Here is a 23,288-nt window from a genome sequence, read left to right on the forward strand (position 1 = left end):
AAGGGAAGGGAAGGGAAGGGAAGGGAAGGGAAGGGAAGGGAAGGAAAGGTCAAGAAGAGATCTTAGTGAGGAGGGGTGAGGAGAGTGGCAGAGCTTAGAAATAGGGACAAATCAAGGCCGAACCAGTGCTCTGTTGCCCCTGCCATACCAACCCCATACTAACCCCTCCTGCTCCTTCTTCCCTCCAGCCCACACGTATTGCGCTCAGCAAACTTTTTTAAAAAAGAAACATGGTCGGGATTATCTTTAAATGTGTTCACTAAGCTCTTCAGTGAGCCGGGTCTGTTTGCACTAGCAGGTTTCTCTAAATTATCCTACAAGAACAAAGCCACCCCAACCATTCGTAGTCTTGTGTGGCGCAGACGAGGGACAGGCGGGTGATGATCGCGGTGCCATGTGGCCGAGAGCGAACCAGCTGCCCAGGATCAGCCCCACTCTTGGGAAGCAAAACCCCATGAAGGCACAGACACTAACAGCAGCTCTGTTATCCTCTGATAACCTAATATCCTCTTCCTCCTGCAAGAACCCACAGGTACGGCGCTCTGGGCAGAGCTGCAAGTGGTGGGAGCGGCCACACACACCTGCCCCGAACCCTGCCCGGGGCACAAGGCCCAGACAACCACCTCTCGGCCAGGGGAGGACCTGCAGAAGCAGCGCCAGGCTGCCAGACTTCAGCCAAGTGTTTGTGACTTGCCTTCTAAGAACACTTTCCAGGTACTCCACTTTGGCAGCCCAAGTCACCTTCCGCGACATTTCTGTGCTGTGCCCACCACCGGGATGGAGACTGTGCCTGTGCGTCCTGGAGGGGAGCTGCGTGTGCCGGTTAGATCACACAGAAATGCTAAATTAATTTGGCATACAGCGTGTCCCCTGCATTAACAGAGGCTAGCCAGAAACAATTACGGAACCAGCAACTTAGCTAGTCCTTCTATTAGTGGTCCTGCTTTAATTAAATATAATTACATTTTATACAGGTACATTTAAATGCGTGCCTATAGCCTGCCTAAACTTTGCCATCACACTCACACAATTTCTGAACTCATTTAGGGTACAAAACTGGCCCACGGGCCCTCTCTTTTAGGCTGCTTGTCTCTCCAGCTCCCTGATGTTTTCACCTGCATCTACAGGCCACACCTGGATGCCAGCTTTACCTGCTGCCAGCACTGATGCTGGCAGGGAGACTGGGGGGGAGCAAACAGGGCTCGCTTTGGGACCTCACGCCGTACCCCAGGGCTCTGGGACCTGTGCCTGGGACGACCCTAGAGGGGGGCAAGGCCTTCCCAAATATGCTGAAGCCTTAAACAAGCGACGTGCGGTTTTTCCGCAGGCTGCAGGGTGCGGTATAAGCGGGGAAGGGGACAGGGCAGGGCGGGCAGGGGACGCAGGTCCGCGGGCTGCGGGCAGGGGGAGCTCACGGTGCGCTGCTGGCGGCCGCGTGGCTGCAGCCGCGGCTCCTCGCTCCTCGGCACCGCGCGGGTTTCGCAACCCAAGTAGCGCAGCCCCTGGTGCAGCACGCACGGTGCCCAGCGCTCGCAGAAGCTACCAAAGCCGGAGTAAACCCAAGCGAGGCCGGCTTAGCCTGGCGCGGGTGCGCGCCGAGCCATCTCACCCCCCGTGGGTGCTGACCGCCGGCTTTTGGGGAGCAGCAGCCGGCCCCCCGCCGGCCGGGGGCTCCTCCTGCTGTGCCCCGTGCAAGGTGGTGGCAAGCAGTGCCCCGGTGGGCTCGCAGCGACGGGACCGGCCGGCTCGCTTTGCTCCCGGTCTTCCCCAACGAGATGGGCACGGGCTGGCTACGAGCTGCACGTCCACGGGACCACAGGACTTCTGTGGTTTGCTTCGTGTGTCAGAATAAAGCGAAAACTTGATTTCAGAGATCAGCAGTGCGAACCGTTCCTTGGCACGGAGGAATACCTGCACGCCGACACTGCCTCTGTGACATCTGTGGGGTTACAAAAGGGTTCTTTGCTGGTTTTTCTCTTCACCTGCTTTACCGAGGGTGTCTGGTTAGCGCTTTCTGAGACAAACGTGGCCTTGTTCACTCAGCAGTAGTTCCTTGGCGTTGGCAGATATATCAGGCAAATACTTGAGAAGATTCGTACCAGCTACTCCTGAGTTAATGAAATAATAGCACGAGGATCAGTTATCTCGCTCGGTGCCTTTCCAAACACATCCTTCAGAAGAATAACTGCTGCGGTGCTGATCCAGCATTTCCAAAATATTAACATTCTTATTTTAGCATCACAGAAGCTTAATTGCTGAGCAAGTATAAACAAGGAGTTCCAGTTACAAAATTCTTTCAAACGCATAGGAACCATCCCCATTTTTTTAATTACATTTTATTGCCCTCATTTTGAAAATGCTAAAAAGACAGTGGCTCCCACCACGAAGCTCTGCATTGCAGAGCACTACAAGGAGCGTTGGGCGATGGTCTCGATGAGATGAGATCTCGAGCAGATCTCTGATTTGCTGCATGACAGCATGGGATAAATCTTTGCTGTTTCGCACATTTGCAGTATCTCACCACAACACAACGGCCTAACCCGTACTCAGATTTTCGGCACAAAAAATGTCTTCACTTGTTCATTTCTCAAGTCTATCTCAGTTTTCCATCCTGAGCCAACGCAAGCCCACCCCACCCAGTCCCAGAACACACAAGGATTATTCCGAGCCTGGGGCAGAGGAAAGAGCTGAATGTGCTCGGAGTCCCAGGCACAAGCGTGAGCCATGCTGGCTGTGCTCCGTGCCCACAGGACTGCAACACCAGCACCATGGTGGCGACACGTGCGCAGGAACGAGTCTCTGCACCCGCTTCTGCTCTGTGGCAGCTGTATCTCAGCTCTGCTATCAGGAGCTTTTGGTTCCTGCTGTGCTGAATGGCAGGGGCTGAAAGGGGATCTTGTTTTCCATCCCGGCGTGAACAAGGCAGTTCCCTTAGCCCAGTGATTTAGTGCTCCCCAGAGGTGTGGGTGATGTGATGCCCGAGCAGCTTCAGGCTGCCGCCACTGGGTACAGCAGCCCAGCTACCCCTGCCGCCGCTCAGCACTGTGCCCTGCGTGAGGGGGGCATCCTGGCTGCGTTTCTGTGTAACCACTTGCCTGGCAGGGGAGAGAAAGGAGCCAAATCTCAGCAGCTTCCATGGTACGGCCATCTGCACCAAGGCTGTGGGCCATCCCGTTTCCTCCATCCTCCACAATTGCCCCCAGCCCCAGCAAAAACCACCAGGAAGCCCTTTCCTCCCAGTCATGCTGGGCTTCTCCTCCACCTCTTTCACGTACCAAGGTGAGCTTTCCCTCCTCATTTCCAAACCTCTGCCTAACTTGGTGAGCCTTTCCCTCTCCCTCCTATCCCGAGTTCACCCCTGCCTGCTTCTGCTGCCTCCGCCACCCGTGCTGTACTTCTCCTTGTTTTCACTCTATTCCCGTTGCCTGGGATAACCTTCTTATCAAAATGCAACAAGCTGTCTCCAGCTCCTTTACAAACCATATGAATATCCACCTGTTCCCTTGACAGTAACCATATGCCTCTCTGTATTTGTTCTGGAGCGTGGGAGGCTGCTTTGCGCGATTTGGGCAAGATCCAGCTCCTACTGAAATCAAGGAAAAAACTTCCCATTGATTCCGTGGCACTTGTACCAAAGCCTCAGCCTGTAAATTTAATGGGATGCTTTCCTCACGCTTCATTCCTGCAGTGCATCACACACATTTAGGACTCTACTGAATTAGCCAGTAACGATTATCACTTAATTACAATGACACAACGCCAGCCGAAGAGATAACACTGCTGTTACCATCTCCGAAGGGCAGCACCAAATTGTGTATAAAAAAAACCCTTTATACGGCAGTGTGTAAAACACAGCATGCAAGGAATTACAGGCACCTAATGACAGAGACTTCAGCTGGGGACAAGTCTCCCAAGTCTAGCTCTCCTTGGTGATGTGAATGCAGAAGCTATCTCATTATCAAAAGAAATCTGTCAACACTATTTGTGCAGAATCATAAACATAATAAATCCTGCCAGCTCCTCTGTGAACTGGCTATTTATTGCATCCATCTCTGAGGCTTTTTGATACTGGAGCTGGAGGCTGCAAACATAAATACTGAAATGATGTGTTGCATATGCCGCAGCTTAATTTACTAGGTTGGATTTGAGGCTTCATTTCAGAAGACCCTCAGCATCTCGCCTCCAGGCCCCCTGCACAGCCCAGGAGATAACACAATGACCCCACAAACCACAGCCAGCCTCCCTTGCACTCGCGTGAGTCAAAATGACGGGGAGTGTGTGTGTGAGCACAGACAGAGCAGGCACCTCCCCAGGCAGTGCTGGACCAGCACCAGGGGTGAAGACCAAAAACCCAACCCAGAGCCACCTCCAGGCAGTTCATTCAAGCCGCCTGAGCAGTGAGGCTGTGGAAAACAGGTCCCACCCTCACCGCCCGGTACTGGTGGTGGCAGGAGACTTCACAGCGTGCCTCCCGGTCAGTCTGCAATGCGGGATCCACAGCCATGCCCTCACCTCAACCCTGTCAACCTGGCAGCTGATTTGAGGTACCGCTTGTATCTCTCTTAGCTGGAACGTAGGATTGATCAGAGAGGACACAGTGCACCTCTACTTGTGGGACAGTGGATCCCAATGCTGGCCCAGTATTTCTGTTATTTCTTTCCTTGTAGAAGATGCTGCCTGAAAAATCATCCCCCAAACACCTAACAAATTTCAGCAGCAACAGAAATACTAGTTTTCTGGTTCTAGTGAGAAAATCAAACGTATTCACTCTGGTTTTATCTGAAAGGCCCTCCTTTCTCCCTCCTTTCCCCACAGTTTTTCCCTGCCACCCCTAACCTGAATAAAACAAGTTATAACACCTAGCTGACGTATCACAGAAGCAACCTTTCTGGTTATGCTTCATGCACGAAAACATCATTGCCTCTGTTATTGTCTGAAGAGACCTTTGCCTCAAAGGCACCAATTTTTGTGACATATTCAGGAGTGAGACCCATGCTGTAGGAGGGTGGGGATGAGGTGCTGCTGGTGGGCATAGCCCAAGTTCCTGCTGCAGCATCCCAGCAAGGACCTCACCGCCTTCCCAAGGAGCTCTCCTTTCTGCCGTGCTCTCCTCTTCCTTATCACAGAGAGCACTTCTCTCTTGGCTAGCTTTTCATGTCCTAATTTCCATTTTGGCTTTGTTTCCTCTCTCTCTGACACACTGCTGTTAGTCAGGGGACTGCCTCTAATTTGTGTTGCACTCACCAAGGTGCATGTCAGAGTATTTGTGCCACCGTGCAAACAGAAGGCAGTATCGCCACATATTATAATGCCTGAAGGAACCCATAGGAAAGACCTTGCACGAAGTCTTTTGCAAAGTATGAAAGTATCAGGTCTACTTACATGCATTCAACAGTAAGTTACATATCAGCTAAAGGAACTGAGGATGATGCGAGCTGAGTTTGTCTTTATATCCCTTTTTCAGAAAAGCGGTGTCTGCTTGAGAAACCTGAAAGAACACAGAATTTCAACAAACAGTTCTGGGGAGTCAGTCTGCATCCTTCCTGAAGTAGTATTTTTTTTAATGAGAATTTCTTCTTTGCTTTTGCCACTGCTGCCTGGCACCTTCCCTGCTTGAAAAATAAGGAGGGAGTTCGGCAAAGCATAGGGAGATAACCTGAATAAGGCACGGGGCTTTCATGTTGCCCTGTTTTATTTAAAGTCACTCGTGTTTGGGGGCTCAGTTTGACACACCTGAAAGAGTCTGTGTGTGTAAGGTATAGAGAGGATACACTGGTTTTGATAAGGCAAGGATTGCTTGAACTTCTGCTGCAGCTGGAATAAAATCTGACAACACATTTAAACATTTAGTTAATTTACACTAAAAAATAAATAAATAAGCAAAGCAAAAGTCCACATCATTGTATTTTTTTTTTCTTAGGCAGGAAGGAGAATCAAAACTTCCAACCAAAGCAGGCAGTGCTGAAGTTTAGCTACATGATATTTAAACCTTCATCTCCAATAGCCAGGGATATCTGCACTTCTATGCCTGAAAAGCACAGACTGGTCGGGAGAAACGCCAGCTGGACGGTACGTGGTGCACAACTGGCTTGTGCATGTAGGCTGAATAAACAATTATTGACTCGGCTTGTGCAGCGCATTCAAGGGACGTTATTAACTGCACCAGAAAAATCAGTCAGGCAGATTCATATGCAGGGCTGAGTTTTTCCTCAGAATCTGTCCTGCTCCCCATCCCATTCAGCACAGCGAAAACTGCCAAAATTTGCAGTTATTCAGTTTATATACATATGTACATATAAATATATACATATAAACCTCCTTTCTAGCTGTAATAAAGTGGTTAAGCAGAATTTAAACCATTACTGTAACTTTTCAGATTCCCTAGAAAATCTGAAATGGGATGTATAGCACCTCAAATGTGGTTTTTATTATTATTGAGTGAAATATGGCATACAAGGTTGTTCCTAAAACAAAATAAATTAGAGATTTATCTCAAATAATTGGTGTAATTGGTAACTTATTTGCTTTCTCTGGCAATTTCCAAGTCACAAGAGCACGGTCTCTATTTTTCCTTTTTATAGATCTATTTATTACATTCCAATCTACATTAGATCTTCCTGAAAGTTCAAAATATTAGATCTAAAATAATGAGTCTCCCAAAGATTTTCTGTAATCAGTTCAATCCTGCCTGTGGTCAGAGCGGAGGACTGGGAGCCAGGAATTCTTAAAATCTTAATCAGAGCTCTGCCAGTAATTTGCTGAATTACAATTAGTTCAAATCTTTCAAGTTGTGCTTAATTTAGAGTCCCAACAGTATTGAACTGTCTTATGGAAAATCTAAGGATGAAAATGAGCCCCATATTAACAAGGACAAATTTTGCCACTGCCCTGTCTGGGATGAGGATTTCACCTAGTCTGGAGGTGTTGTGCTTTGTGAACAACGAGGAGGATGCTCTCTGCCAGCTCCTGAAATGGCCTCAGCAATTTGATATACCCCAGATACGCTGAGATACCCCAGGATGCTGAGCTTCATTTTGGGAGCTCAGAAATGAACTGGCACTCCCCAGCACCTTTGTAAAGCCTATATTTGTAAAATACTGGAAAAGCTTTTAATTTTGTTAAATGCCCTCAAACTGTTGTGTGTTTACATTTTTTTTTTTTTTCTTAATAGAAAAGAATTAAGTACAAAAGTAGAAGGTTTCACGGACTAATTGGCCTTTTGGTACCAAATTTTCACTTTACACGAAGTCCCCGCTGTTTGGTCACATAGGGCACGCCTTGGTTCCTCTCACCTTCACAGCTTTCTAACCTCCTTCCCGTTGCTGTTTCCCTACAAATACAGTCAAAGGGCTGGTCCTGGATTCACATGAAAAAAGGTCAGCTCCAAGGATGATTTTTAAAGACAGAAGTGTCTTCCTCAGTCCAAAGACAGGCCTGTGAGGGCAGGCCAGGCGGACTGTAGTGTTGGCAACTAGACATCGTGCCCACGGAGGGCAGAAGAGATGCGTCCTCCCTCTCCTGCCCCAGAAAACTTGCACAGCATCTAAACCTCACAGCCTGAGCTCGGGCTTAGGATTCATCCAGTGCCTGTAAGTAAGATGTCAATGTCACTCTGTCAACAAATCTAAAAGCAAAGTCCCCTGCAGACCTGTAACATCAAAACAGCAGACAAATGCCTGAGACAGATTATGCATGAATACAGCGACAAGTCCGCAGCCGCTGCATTGTCCAACTCTGTCTATTCCCAGTGTCTGAGGACGAGTGGCAAAGAGAATGCATTTAACAAGAAGAAAAAGACATTAAACATCAAACATCCCTTTGCTTCTGACAATTAATTGAGAAGAAAACCTCATAATCAGTTGCAGATTTGTCTCCCTGTAGCTAGCGTGACTCTGCTCAATTATCACGCTGCAGTCCGGACCGAGGAGCTTGGTTCTCAGCTTTGTAGTCCATGGGGACAGGGAGGCAGTGGGCAGAGCTGAAAGGTTAAAGGTGGCAGGGGGAGGGCGCCAGGGGTGTCACTGTCTCTGTGTTAGCCGTAAATAATAGAAACCAGTGTGGTCTTCGGCTTACAGTCCAGCTTGAAACGCACACGGGGTGAGGGGCTGTCAGCAAGGTGCTGGGAATGTGTGTGCAGAAACCTGCCCTGCACTGAGGGAGGTCTACGCCCGCAGGGAGCTCTATGTTGATAAGCAAAGACATCTCAAGGACACTGCGTATGAAGATGCTGCCCCTGCTTTCCATTCCCTCTGCAGTCCTAGTGCCACTAAGTGCCCATCAGTCTCCAATGGACAACAGCCCTGTATGAAAAAGTCACAGCCATTTACTGGTGGCCTTCCCCTGGCAGTGTCCTCTGCCACATCTGGAGGAAACGACCCCAGCCCCTGCCAGCCCCTAATCTCTCCCTCTCTTCCCAGCTGAGTTTGCAAAGACTTATTTCCAAGCTAGCTCGGCTGATTTGGGGTGGGATGGTTGGGGCAGCCATCAGATCCTTAGAAGATGCACTGCTCTCTGGCGGGGAGGAAGGCTGGGGCACACTCTTCTCCCTCGAGCACAGCCAGGGTCACTCTTATGGGGTGAATCGCCCACAATTGTGCCTTACACCATGCAGCAGAGGCATTAAGGAAACTATGAAATGCTGTTGAAGTTAAAGCTGGTTGATTCCCTCATGTTAGCAGCAAAAGCAATTCCTGCAGCTGCAGCCTTGGCCACTCCCCTGTTACAGCAGAGACCAAGCACAGCCCTGATTGCCTTAACGCCGTGATGTAAAATGGGTAAAACAAATCAATCACTCGGAGATACTTAGACCTCATCTACGTTTGCCCCTGGAGTAAAATAAAAGCATCAGTGCCCTGACCTTTCTCCCACGTGAGCTTGTTTCTTTACACTCCAGAATTAAGCCGCTGAACAAGGGGTCCCTGGCACACGCAGAAATTGATGGCATTGGAAAGGGTTCAGGAGAGCTCTGGACCTGGGCCGAGGAGCAGTGGGAACCAGTGGTGCTGATCTTTTCCAGGGCAGATTCTGAAAAGACCTGGCTGGAACCCAAGCAAGAGAAGAAAGGCAGATGTGCCCTGGCCTTCCTGACACTCTGGGTCTTCCCTCAGTCCAGGGGTTACATTCGCTACCACCTGAAAGCAAAACAGCCTTAAAAGCGAGCGTGCAAGTATGCTAATCTCTTAGGACAGCACATGCATAAAAGCAAGTGTTCATATAAATGATACCCCTCACGTCAGGCTGAATTTAATCATCAAAGGAGAAAAAGCACATTTTGTTTGGTCTTTTACTAGTCAAAAATGGCTGGTATTTAATAAGCCCTGGAGCCAGATCTCAGTAGGACAGGCTTTTTATGGGCCAGAGGCACCTACCGTCCCGTCCCTCTCCACACACAGCCACTGACCTATGTCCAGCTGATTTGAATTTACTTCCTAAATCTGATGCTTCTCCCAGTTAGATCAAAAAAAAAAAAAAAAAAAAAAAAAAAGAGAGAGAGAGACAGAGAGAAACATGGCATTTCTAGACCACAGTTCTTGGTGTCACTACACATTACTGATAATTTAGGAATGCTACAGAACATCTCAAGTTTAAAGTACTTTCATGGTTCCAATGGAGAGCTAAAACAGATGGGGTTTCAGTGTGACCTTTCAACCCACCAAACACTGTTGACCCAGATTATAGTTCAACAAAGCTGCTCTCGGATTCATGTTACATTTTGGGAGAAACACCAGGGTTACAGTGAGAAGGGAGAGGCTGCTCGGGGGCAGCTCGGATGGCTGGCTCCGAGAGCTGCTGGCTGGGGCTGGCACCTCTGCCCCGCTCCTCGCCTTTATGCCAAGGGAGGTGCTCAGTGCTCGGAGAGAGCCCCGCCGAGCTGTCATAAAACGCTGGGAAAGGAATTCAGGGATGGGAAGAATAACAGCTGGGAGATTTCACTGAGTAATCAAGGAGAGGGTCAAAAATTAGCAAAAAGGGAGGGGTGCTCCAGCCGAAAAGCCGTTTTTTCCAAGCTCAGGCTTCCCGCTAGAAAGCAGGAGCTGCAGACTTGTGGTGGTGTTGAAGAAGGGCCAGGTTTTATCGCAGAGGGGGCTGCATTTCAGCAGAGGGTGAAGAGATTGCTACAGCCCAGGCGGCTCGGCGGCGGGGCTGGCCAGCCCGAACAATGTGCCCACCCAGGCTGGGTCGCAGCGAGCCCAGCTCGGCTGTCTGAGCCCAGCCGGTTGGGAACTGGAGCAGGACCATAAACCGCCCAGTGCTGTGGCATCCTATTGAAATGGATGAAGTTCCTGTCAATGTGCTATTATTTTAGACATTACAGCACTAAAAATAGTGCTTGTATTTTTTTAGCAAGCTTGTTGTTTTCAGGAGCTCTGAAAATATAAAGGGTTCCATAAGTGCTAAGAACAAGCTTGTGAAATAGTCTCACTGGAATACAAAACCACTTGAAAATATTGTTTGTTACATTTCCCTATGAACCCAACAATAGACTACATTTTGCTCAGACACTGAATTTATTTTACTATAAGAAAATATAGGGGAACCCCCCACAAAACCTAACTAGTTTTTCTCTATTCCAGGCAGCAGCCAGAATCTGGACTCTCACGAAGTGTTTCCGAAATGCTATCACCATGCCAAAAGCTTCTTCCATCTCTTTGTCCGCCAAAATAAAATGTTCCTGCTCCAAACCTTAATTATCTCTGCTTGTAACAACAAAACCAGAAAAACAACTCTTACGTCCTTCGAGTGGAGATCAGCTGCATGAGAAGGACCGGGCTCATCTTAATCCCGGTAAGACTGACATGTGTCCTAATTGTGAAATCCGTACAGCATTTTTCAGAGCGGCTTTTTGCAACTGCTGCCCACGTCTATCACTGCTTGTTGGAGCCCTGCCGGAGCCTCTGCCCCCCAAGCCGCCAGCACCGCAGCCACTGGCGGGGGCAGCTCCAATTCTCCCCGGTCCGGCACGAGGCCGTCGAGCAAAACCTTCGGTACCCGGTGGGGAATTTCCCAACACATCATCCCGGGAGCCCTCGATGCCGAACAAGTAGGAGCTTATCACCGTGTCGCTGTTCTGTAACTGAAATGGGATGATGATGTGCTGGTAGCTGGCCAACATTTTGTGTTGCAACATTTTCCAGATTATAGCAGATGATAAAGGTGCTGCGTTTAATGAGTTTTGTCAACTCAGTTATCGCTTTCACATCGCACGAAGCAAGTTTGGGGCTAGACTTAGCAGCTCTGCAGCCCCTTTCATTCCAAAATTTCAAAGTGATTTGTCCGCATTAATCACATCTCAAAGCTGCCTTGTGAAATATCTGTTTGGGCTCCGTAAGAGCATGAGGGCTGGCTGCAGCCACCCCGGCCAAAGGTGTGGGGGGGTAGTGGCTGCCTGGCGAGCAACAGCTGGCGTGGCACAACCCTTCCCTGGACTACGCTCAGCCACCTGAGATCTGTGGGGCAAGAGCACTGCCAGGCACTTTACTATTACTGTGTGTAACACCACTGGATGGATTTTTCTTCCCTGAATTTAGAACCCTCCTAAACTCTCAGCCCTCTCCATGTCTCCTAGCAGGGAGTTTTGTAGTTTAAATACAGAGAGTGTTAAGAAGATTCTGCTTTTCCTGCCTCTGACTCTGCCTTCTCCTCACTTCCTTTGGTTTGCTGCTTTGTTGGAAGAGACATCCCCTGCTCGCCTTCCCCACGCCACCCAGGCTTTGGAGACATCTATCCCTTCTAAGTCCTATCTTCTCAAAAGAGAAAGGCCAGACACACAGTCGTGTTTAAATATCTGATTGCTATATATGTGCCAAACTGCCACTGAAACCAATGCTAAGAGAACGTGAAATCCCTGGGGAATGACCCAAAAGGGTTTGCCATCCAGCATGTGCAATGTCAGAAAGCACTCGTCCCAGCTCCCTCTTTCTTGCTCTGACCAACAGGCACGTGCACAGAAATAAGATGTTATGCAGTGAGCAACAAGCCAAGATGTTATACAGTAAGCAACAAGCCTTTCCCGTTGTGTGATGGGAATTAACGAGGCTGACTCTACCTGCCAGATGTGTTCCTTCTCCAGGCTTACTCTGCCCTGTTGGCAGGGGACGTGAGAGGATGGGGAGAGGCACAGATTAGCATTCAAAACTAAGTTTTATATTTAGATGACTATGAATACATACATGTACTCTTTCCTCATCTTCTCACACCACTTATTTTCTGTTTTTAATTACTTTAAAAACTCTAATTTTGAAAGATTATTATTTCTTTAATCAAATTTTTGCCTGCACCCCAAACGCAGGCTTAATGTTACAGCTATGGCTGTAAGTCCAAAGGAGACAGATTTTCTGTCCCCACCCATGAAGAACAGTTGATTCATTTAAAACTGTGCCAAGGCCATATGCAAATCTTCCTAATAGAAGCAGCTGCCGGACTCACAGCCCAGGGGATAAACACAAGTTATGCTCATGCCGCTGCCCCAACTCATGTCCCCAGAATCACATTCAGGTGGATGAAATCGCCGTGAGCTCGCTGCAGCCACGGAGGTAATTGTAAAGGAGAGCTGAAGCCCCCGTACGCCGGGGATGCAGCTCAGGCAGCAGGAGTGCAGCCTGTGTAGGAAAATGTGTAGGAAAATGTGCCTGGGCTCTCCTGCAGCAAACTGGCATTGTCCTCGGGCAGCTGTGCCAGTCTGCAGCACATTAGGGTTTGGCCCATGTTTGCTGTTGAGAAAACAACCTTCCATCTGGATTTCATCCTCCTAAACCCCGTGTGTATATTTTATTTGTGTATATTCTGTAACTGACAGAATGTTTTATACAGTTTTAGGATAGACACTAGGATGATACCTAGGAAAACAGCTCTTTTGTGTTAAATGGAAAAGACAGCCTTTCTGCTTTGCTCTTTTAAAGCTTGTCTGACAAATATCTGGATGAACCTAAGTCAGGGAAAGACCAAGTCAGAACTGATGAAGAGGGGGAGAACCTGGAGGAACTGAAGGTCCCCCTCTCACTGTCCAGTCCAGGAGCCCAGCCTTCCAGCTGCTGCCCACCAAATGCCAGGCCACAGGTCCTGCTTCTCACTTTTAAACAGTAACAGAAATCCTCTTAACTCTGAGCTCCTTTGGTGGAAATCAAACGTCCCTGCTTAGTGGTAGGATGTCAGGTGGCTGCGACTGACTACGCTTCGTCCCCTAGAAAGCATATAAAATCAAGGCATGTCACTACACTGCTTCTTTTCTGCTCCTTTCACATCCCCAGTCTTGATCAGTGATCCATGCTTTTTGTTGCCTAAAAACTAGATTTCCATAACATGTTTTGCTGTGGACAGTTTATCCTTTTATTTTTTTTATTTTTTATTTTTAACAGAAACTGCAGCCAGATCAGGCTCCAGTGCCCCGTAATCTCTTGTTTGTTTATATAGTCCATGAAGGAAAGAGTCCAACAGCAGAACGTGTTTGAGAGCATCGCACGTAGTACCCGTTTCACATCCCCAAAACATCACACACTGCTTCTCTGCAGAGCCCGCACCTCCAGGAGGTGGAGTTGCCAATCACAGTCATGGTCCACAGCTTCCCAGCTTGGGTCAAACTGCAGTGACCCGGTCTGCATCAAACCTGGAGCTGTTCTGGAAACAGTTTTTCCCTCTAGCTATTAAAAAAACAAGGGAGAGAGATTTTCCTGTGAGTTTTAAGACTCCAGAATTATTTCAAGGAGCAGCATTTCAAACCTATGACGATGTGCCATATGGTTAGAGTAAGTGTAAGAGTAAGGTTGAATTTCTTGGAAAAGAAACAAACTCCTTTTCAGCTGCAGAGAACCCAAAACCAAAACAGAAACATCCCTCCTTTTCTTTTCTCCTTGTGTCATGTAAATTTGTGGAGGAATATTATCAAAGTGAGACACACTGTGTGAAGTTGTGTTATGTATACTGTTCACAATGGATAATTTATTTTGGGTTAATTGCTCCTGTCCAAGACCCATCACTGTCTGAGTCAGATGCTCCAGATTATGTAATGGTTTGGGAACCTATGTCCGCAGGGCAGAGATCCCCTTTTGGAACACGTATTTCTCCCTCTACGGCTCTCTCATGTCTTAAAGAGGTTAAGGTAGCAGAAGGTTAACAACCCAAAAAGCTCCATTAAGAAATCTGGATATACCAGGTGAAAATACGGTATTCAGTTTAATTCAATTAATTATTCCAGAAGTGCTTCTTGTGTGCTATCAGTAAATACGTCAGGCAGATGACCGACTTTCTGTTGGAGGGCTGTTTTTCACAGAAGGACAATTAACAGAGGAAAAAAAAACTTGCTCTGAAGCTGTACTGCATCTGATCAGTGCTTAATGTAGAAACATTGGTGAGAAAGAGGAGGAAGCATGAAGAAGGTAATTCTCACTCCCTGAGTTTCAGAGCCAGTCCCAGCCAGGACAATGGCTCAGATGCCCCGCTCTGGTGCTGCTCTGCAGCCGTCCTGTAGCAGTGGAGCTTTGCACAAACCTCCCCAGAGGGTGATCTGCTCCCATGAGGGCCAGCTGCAACATTTCCCCGCACTCTTTCCATCACTAAAATGCTACAAAGGGATTCCAAATTCTTACCCAAAGCCTCCACAGTTGAGGTTGAACTTAATGTTCCACTTTGGGTGCAATTTTCAAACCCATCAAATGCTTGAGAAGAGAACAAACATTCACATATGTGTTTTTTTCCTTAAAATTCCTTCCTTCATCTCATTTGAGGACTCTTCTGACCATCACTCTAGACTTCATCTGAGCCTCAGGGCTGCAAAAAGTTGTGCCCAGTTTCAGACTTTGCAATAAGAGTTTTGCTTAGATTTACATTCAACCTCAGAAGATGCAAACCATTTCTACGGCTAATTTAATGAAGGATGATCAGTCAAAGAAATCCTCTTCCCACCTCGAGAAATAATATTATTTAAATGGAAGAAAACTGTTCTTAATTAATAATGAAGTATGAAACATATATAATTTACAATGACGACACTGGGGAGAAACACTGCCGCATTGTTCCAGCAAGATGATCAATGACATCAAAATACGAGTCTCAGAAATTTGAATTGTTCTAGACTGCAATCGGGAAAAATAAAATGGCTCCACCTACTTACCAGTGAAAAAATATATCTTCTGAAAAAGTCCTCCAATTTTCAGTCATTCTGGACTTTATGCAAAATCTTGTGGCTTTTTCTGGTGCTGTTTTTATGATGTTGACAATCAAATCTCCAAGTGACATCAGTACTGGTGGGACAAAAAAGGAAACAAAATGAAACGGTTAGAGCATAGACATTCTGGAAACTCAAAGCAAATAAAAAAAAATCACTGGAAAAAACCATAGTGGATCTTAATTAAGAGCCTGTCTTTATTGTAGCAAAGCAAATCATTAACAGCTTGTGTTTAAATTTCTATCGGTATTTCCTTTCCAAACAGTCAAGGAGCGTAGCTAACAAAATACGCCGTGTGGCCATGCACAAGATAATCATCAGCTTAATTGGACCAAAGTGCATTAACATCTTCTAGCTCGATACCAACAAAAGTCCACCAAAAAATAGCCACATAATTCACCATCTAAACTTCAGCTCTTCCCTGAGCATGAATCACAGGATCCTATAATTGCTCCCCAGTGGCAAAACCACAAGCATGGAAGTAAATGAACCATGATAAGAGTCTCTCATATTAAAAGCATCATAAAAGCCCAAACACAAAGCCTAGCAAGAAGTGCCCTTCTCCACATGGCACAGCTTTGAGCAGGCTGCATTCACCCCCCCGGGTGCAGCCTGTGCTCTTCTGCGCACTGGAATTCGGCCGCTTCGTGACAATATTCCAGACATGGAATTAACACTTCTGAAAGCTTTTAGGGATCAAAGGTTGTCCCCTTCGCAAGTTTTTTCATACCGAGGACATGATGAAGCAGTCTGGCTCTAGTTGGAAAAATAATTCAGATGACACTCGGAGGGCTTGTGGTAAGAGGCGGCGGCTGGGGAGCCGGGACCGAGGTTGGCTTCAGCCTGGCGGCGCGGTCTCCCGGGCAGGCTTTGCCCTCGCACCGATGTGGCCACTGCAGAAGAAGCCTCTGCCCTCCATCTGCAGGGAACAGGGTCTGCTGCTAACACTCCTCAGGGGTCTTACAGATGGAGACCCACGTACCGAAACAGCTCCTGCTTGCCCCGGAGTTAACTCAGACTACAAACGTTACGCGGAGCAATGGGATGCTTGCTAACTGGCACGTAGTCCTCCATCAGAAGCGAGCCAGAGTCGCAGCTCAGAGGCAACCCGCCTTCCCTGGGTGAACCGAAGGGCAGCACCCTCCCTGGGAGTGACAGAAAGTCAGCCCCTAAGCTGTGCAGACAGACAATGATTTTAGTTTAGTTTAGTTTTTATAGGTGACACATCCAGAGCTAAGGGTAGTGTCTCAGTCCCCGTGACAAAATGGGATTGTTGCTGCTCTGTCGCTGCTGGTGATGGTGAAGAGAGCTGCGCTGCTGCTGGCTCCAGCTGGTGGGGGTGTTACACATCCCAATTCCATCCCCTTTGCAGTGGGAAGCCGGCACTATATTTGCAAGACCCTAACTGACCGAGCTGTCCAAGCTCTGTTTTCAGTGGGCTTTCAGGTGTTTCGAAGACCCTTTTGACAGCATGTGCCCAATTCCTTCAGGCACTATCAAAAATGCCGTCTTTCCTGGGGATGGCTGACTAAACAGAAGTTTCAACAATCATGTCATAAATATCTCAAGACAAGCCTGTTGATTCAGTGAAATGTGTGGTTGGCTCCTATTGTAAATGCATTCACAGAAAACCTCACAGTCCGCTGCCACTTGGGATTAGTTGTGAGCAAAAACGAGAAACGTTTGGGGGGTTTTTTAATAACATTTTGATACATTACAAAGTGGCTTTTCTTTTAATTTTATACCACATCGTTTGAGATGACATGAAGCAACATAATTTGTCAAGACAAGATATATAAAAATAAATAAATAAGAAGGGATTAGAAGGAGAGGCGGTTCTGAAAGTTTGTTAGTTGGAAATGGCTCTAATTTAAATCAGAAATGTCTGGATTAGATTATTCTGACAAGCTAAAAGGAGGCAAAATTGTGCTACACATTTATGAAGCAAAAAGGACATGGAGAGAAAGAGATGTCTTCTGGCTGAGCGGGTGGCTCTCCAACCCAGCCGCCTCTGGGTTTGAGTCCAGATCTGATAAAGGCTGGTAGCCCTGAGCAAGCCACTTTAAAACTTCAGATCCATGGGTGAGCCAGGCCATGAACCAGACACGTTCAAATCAGTAACCATCAGAGGGCAGAGGACATCACTTTTACGGTTAAGATGATCTTTCTACTGAATAAAGTCCTAGACTTTGGCAGGCAAATCCAGTTACCGACCACTTCTAGGAAAGGGGAAAGTCTTCCCACTCGGCAAACCTCCCCAGCGTGACATGCAAAGCCCCAGCAGCGATGGGGCAGAGATCCTCCCGACCAAACACAAACCAGCCTCACTGTAGTCAGCCGATCAACCAGAAATCAAACTAACCCAAGCAGAGCTTTTAATTCTAGCAAAGAACAAAGTCAAATATTTCCAGCTGGAGAAGGGGAGATCCGGCTTATCTGACAGTTCAGGGAGCAGCTTATTTAACCGAAGTGCAAAGTCCCAGGTCCCCAGCTGAAACCTGCAGAGCAGAGGCTGAACCAGAGCCCTCCACCCCTCTGCTGTACCGGCCAAGATGTTTGGCAGAGTGGTAGACTAGTATCCTGACCTTTTCTTCCTGAAATTTTCCTAAATTCCACCATCGTGGGTGGAAGTGGCACTGAAACAGATATTTTCTAAGTAAAACTGCACATTTCTAAAAATCAGCATTTCCCCCGGGAGCCTTTTTTAAAATAAAACGAATTATAATATGGAGCTTGTGGAGCACTTTGAAGAAAAACAGTATTATTAAAACAATACTGTTCTAATTCCAATAATTACTATAATAAAACTAAAAGGATTATATGATTATATTCACATTATGGTATTACCTTATGTCTCAAAGGATCCAGCATGAATTTCAAAAAGAAATTATTACAACAGTTCAATCATTTCTTAGCAGCTCTAACCCCCTTGGGCTAGGTGTCAGAGGAAAAAAACAACAACAAAAAAAAAAACAAACAACTCTCCAAAGCCATGAAAGTTTAAAGACCCAGCTTGTCAGAATGACACCCTCCTTACACATGTATAATTTGTGCTTATGGATAAATGGCAGCGGGATTCTGGCACTGGCATTTTAACTAGGTGAATATAAACACCACCATGCCAAAAAGCAGCCCTATGCTGTGCACAAAAGTAAATTTAACCTCTCAGACAGCACATGAGAAAATTCAGTCCTAACTGTTCTCCCAGTCAGGATTTTTCTTTCTAAGCACTCATGTGAAAGCCTTCTGCGTGATCAAGTTCCTGGGTTTTTCTTTACTTCTCAGGCAGAAAGAATAAGTCCCTCTTGCTGATACTTTAATCTCGGTTCTTTAAAATCCAGATAGGGTGAGCATGAGGTTCAGCCTCCTGCTCCATGCCCTTCAGCTCCTGCAATGCCTCGCCTTACAGCTTGCTTACAGATATATTTCAATTGGTAATATTCAAAATTTCCAAATGGAAAATAGCTGCTGGTATGTGAATATGGCCAAATTGCAGGACAATTTTATTCCCACCAGTCGTTGCCATGCAGTGTGAAATTACAGCTCATATTACTCCATACCATGGCTTGCAGAAATTTGGAATAAAACTTTAAAAATATTAATGTGTATGCAAATGCAGTCTTGCACATAAATCAAGCACGCACACTTCATCTGGTGCTTTGGCTTTATGAAATGATAGATCAAAGCAGAACAAATGAGAAGATGGAGCCCAAATTAACACATTAACTGAAACAGAGCACTCTCAGATCCTGGAAACCACTCTGTCTGGGTGTCACATATCCGATTACATTCCTCATAACTCAAATGACAGAACAGGCTGAGAGAAGCGAGGATGCCTATTCCTACTCATCACCAGCTACTCACATTAATTTTTTTCAGAGTACTAATAATTATCCTTAAAGAAGAACAATTAAAATCCAGTGTAATTGGAAGTCTGGTTATGATTACAGATGAGTCAAACTGCTTTGGAAAACGAACACAGAACTGTTTGGAGCTCTATTGGTATTTTATTAATCATGTCATTAAAATGGATACATAAAGTGGGTGCAGCTATACAGTGGGATCTTCAAAAGCTCTCACTAGCCGCACTCTGCTCCTGGTAAAGTTGGTAGAAGTTTTATTCCTTGAGTTTAATGGGAGCAGGGTTATGCAAGAACTAAGTGTTTTTTTTATAACATCCCACCCATCTCGTTCGGAGGCAGCCCTTTCTTTCTGGTGATCCCATAATCCTGAAAGGATTTTGCTGTCCCAACAGCAGACCCGAGACTGGAGGCGCTACAGGGCCTTGAGCCTGGGGATATGGGGCAGGGGAGATCTTCCCATCTTCCTCCGTCTATCGGGGACAAGACCCGATAGCAGCTGGGGCTCCGTGTCGTGGAGGGAGGACTCAGCCTGAGCCTGGATGCTGAGCCTGCTGCTGGGGGTAGAGCGCATGAGACTTGGCCTTACAGAGCTGAAGAGTAATGCAGCAATTTGGAGCAGATGGTTAGCATCAGAGAGCTGTTTAAAGAAACAGTGTTGAGAGTAGAGAGCTGAAAAATAACATAACAGGAGATTTATTTGTGGTCGTTGGTTCAGGGCTGTCTAAGAAATATCAGCAGTGGCTGGCACTGTCAATTCATCACAGATAACATGGAACCTTGAACCAAATAGATTTTGGCTTTTTGTTTTGCAAAACCAAAGCCTAATCCGATAAGAGTGGGTCTAAACAAAGCAAAACCTCTTATACTGTCCTCCAAGATGGCTCCCTCGGGCACCAGACCTCCAAAGCAGGTTGTTAAGAAAAAATGGGAAAGTACCGCAAAATGCAGAACTTCAGGGATAAAGCTTTCCAGTGTTTTGCTTCTCAATCATTTTGTCACCATTGGAAATTTGGGCTGAATCACGTTGGAAAAATGGGCGATCATTCATAGAAAGCAAAGGTAAAGAACAAGAACAAGCAGTGGGAATTAAGCTTAGCTCTCTGCTCTGCCCACTGCTCTGGCCAACTCTGGAGAAACCTCTCAGATGCACGGACAACCCTCTGCAGCTAAGCAAGTGATGCCAGCAGGCTAGAAGAGGTACACTACCAGCAAAACTTCTTAACAGCATAAGTAACTTGAAAAAGATGAGTTTAAAGTAGATTGTCATCTGGTTTTGTTCCAAGAACGCACCTACCCAGAATTAAATCAATCATACAAATCTCTAAAAAGGCAGCAAAAGATCTCAAACTCCAAACAATACACCAAAAAGTGGTGCTAAAATTAAAAGAAGGATTCCCTGAATAAGATGATATAAGACCTTAATTTTCATGCTGTAATTAAAAAAAAAATCTACTCGTAATCCCCTTGAAAAGTGATCCCCTTGGAATGAATTGTCTTAATGCTTTACATCTGAAGGAAGCAAGGTAAGACAGTGCTATACTGCATTTTCTTCTATCTGAGGGAAGCTGGAAATAATCTGGAGAAAAGATTATTTCCAACTTTCCAGCTCTTTTTCTATAATTAACAGGATGTAAGACATAACAAACAGAGGCTGAAGAAAACCACAAACTCTCCATATGGGGTTCAGTTCCTGTTTACTAGTATCCTGTTTACAGCATAGGCTTTGATGGTCAGATAATCAGGCCTCTCATGTTCCCAGAATGACCACACTTATTCTGTACTTATTTAAGACTGGGAAGACTTTTTAATAAAAAAATATGTCGAGGAAACAAAGCAGAGAGAGATTATAACAATATGCATCGCTACGGAAATACCAGACTCATTGTTATAGAATACAAAATTACCAAATACCCTTTTGTGTGAAAATAGCAGGGCGATGTGAATTGTTAGTTCAAATGGAGGCGAGGAACAAAGTCCTTTCCCTCCCGCCACCATCCTCGTCTGTGTCGGGGTCATCTAACGCCCAGCTGGAGGAAGCAGAGATGCCCGTTTCCCAGAGCATCCCGGCCTGGGGCATGCAGTGTTGCTGGTGGCCAGGGGCTCGGCAGGGGCAGGAGGCAGGTGCTGCTCGTCAGCCCGCACACCTCAGCTCCAGGACAAGGAGACTCAGCTGTGGGCTTGGCTGCTGCTCTTTGCTAAGGTGTTGTCTTTGACCCAGAGGGCCAGTTCAGATCCGCAAAGTGCAGATAAACCCGAGTGGCACCAGAACAAATAAAACCCAACCATTTTTATACATGGCAGAGTTGATTCCTGCCTTGTTGCATGCCATTCTATTTATCTACTCAGAGGTGTAAAGCTTGGTGAAGTCTGGTTGAAATGGAGACAGCAGAAAGTGCATGCAGGACTTTTCTGTTTCTGCTGTTCTTGCATGTAACGCTGCTTCCCAGGCAGCAATTGCATCTTACCTGGGGGGAACACAACTTTTTGATAGCCATTTATCAAAGTGCTGAAAAGGTCGAATTGCACATTGCCAGGGGCAGCCCCGTGCTGCACTGCAGGAGGAGGACTCAGTCCTGCCAGACTGCAGCAGGACGAGTCTAGGCAGGGGGCTGCATCCCACAGCATGGGACAGAGGGACGCATCGCCCCCTTGGCACCACTTCCCTGCACCATGGGCTCTCTGCCTGGCTTGAGCACCTATCTGGGACCAAATGAGACTTATGAAATGACTTCCAAACTGCCTCGATCCGTCAGAGGAGAACACGCAACTCTAAAAGACAATTCTTATCTTCTTGGCATGGGAGACTAAAACAAAGGATTCAAAACAGCAGTTGGTGGGGAGAAGGAGCCATAAAGTAATTCTTCAGAGACCTGGAGAACGAGTGAAGTATTTACTCAAAAATATCTTAAAGACTAAAAAGTTGCTGCCCACATCTCTGAGACAGCGAGGGCTTTTTGCTTGTGACTGCAACAAAATGCTACCAGGGGAGTTTGCAGCAGGAATGGCAAAATCCCATGAGCTGCATTTTTGGGGCTTTTTGTGCCCCAGATAATAAAAATTTTGCAACATTAGTTACTCTTGTGATATTCACATGCCCTCAGACACAAAGTTTGCCATTGGAGTCAGTTGCTTTCCAGTTTTGACCTGAACTGGAGCCACAGCTGTATGGACACGTTCAGAATTTGGGAAAGCCACAGAAACCTGGAGTCAGTGTAGCAGTTTTGCTGATCCCCTGCTATGATGTCAGCTTCTGTCACCATCTTCACGGAAAAGTGTATTCCCTTCTTTACAAGGAGTTTCTTCTCCTTTCTCTGTAACAGCCAAATTTTAGAAATTTTATTCTATTTGGCACAGGCCAATTTTTCATCATTGTGGGATGTGTTTTTTGTTGTTATGAATTTAACACCATTAATTTCATTGTTAATTTCTTGCAACATTGCCGGTGATGTGTAAAGTGTACAGAATGTACAAAAATAGGAGTTTATTCTTTTTTTTCTTCACTTGAGAGGAGAGCTCAGGAGTGGAGTGGCCTGCTGTAGAAGACCTTCCTATTTTTATTTCTTCTTTAGAACTTCTGCTACGAGAACAGTGATTTAGAGAAGTTACGCTTAGCAATCAAAATTTTCTCATTACTTTGTAGCTGTATGTGCTAAGAAAGCTTGCAAGTATTTAAGTAAATAAAATTAAGAATGATTGCTAGATAGTCAGAGATAACATATTGTATAACAGCTTTTATCTGTAACAGAACCAAGGAATCGTCATAAATAAAACTGCTGAAATTATGCATTGCAAATAAATAAGTTTGTTTATTTAGATTTTGCTTGTAATTCTTTCATAAATATCTTTTCATTTTGCTTTTGAATCTGTTCAGTGTTAGAAATGGTTTGCATCCAAAGCCATGTTGCTATACCAGATCTACTGATGTCATATGCTGACTTTACACATGGAATTTTTAAGGACAGCTCATCAGCAAGTCAATGGAGTTGCACAATTTACATCATCTGACAGTCTAGCCCCTATATAGCTCTGTCTGCATCAGTTAAAATCAGGTGACACTTATAGGTTATCATGCTTTCTCCTGACTAGAAACACTGATTTTGTTGTTTTCCTCCCCAAAGAGAATCACTCATATCTTATGAAAGAGGAGGAAAGTCCCCGTGACTCACATAGAACCACCTTAATCAGTGTAGTTTGGGAAGGCATCTTGGTCAAGATATGCTTCCTCGGGGAGATGGTCTGCTGGGAAAAGGGCCAACATCTAAAAA

General features: G+C 46.1%; 1 protein-coding gene across 1 annotated transcript in view; it reads right to left on the bottom strand.

Annotated features, from left to right (window-relative positions):
- Positions 1–23,288, bottom strand: part of SPO11 (SPO11 initiator of meiotic double strand breaks) — a 331,434-nt gene that overhangs the window by 112,508 nt on the left and 195,638 nt on the right. The window contains exons 4-5 of the mRNA XM_080558213.1: positions 15,107–15,236; positions 5,383–5,488 (exon numbers count right to left, since the gene is read on the bottom strand). The gene's annotated coding sequence lies outside the window, so the exon portion shown is untranslated. The remainder of the gene's footprint in view (positions 1–5,382; positions 5,489–15,106; positions 15,237–23,288) is intronic.

This window comes from Anser brachyrhynchus, assembly GCF_964034855.1.
Source record: "Anser brachyrhynchus genome assembly, chromosome: 16".
In the NCBI taxonomy this organism is placed as follows: Eukaryota; Metazoa; Chordata; class Aves; order Anseriformes; family Anatidae; genus Anser; species Anser brachyrhynchus.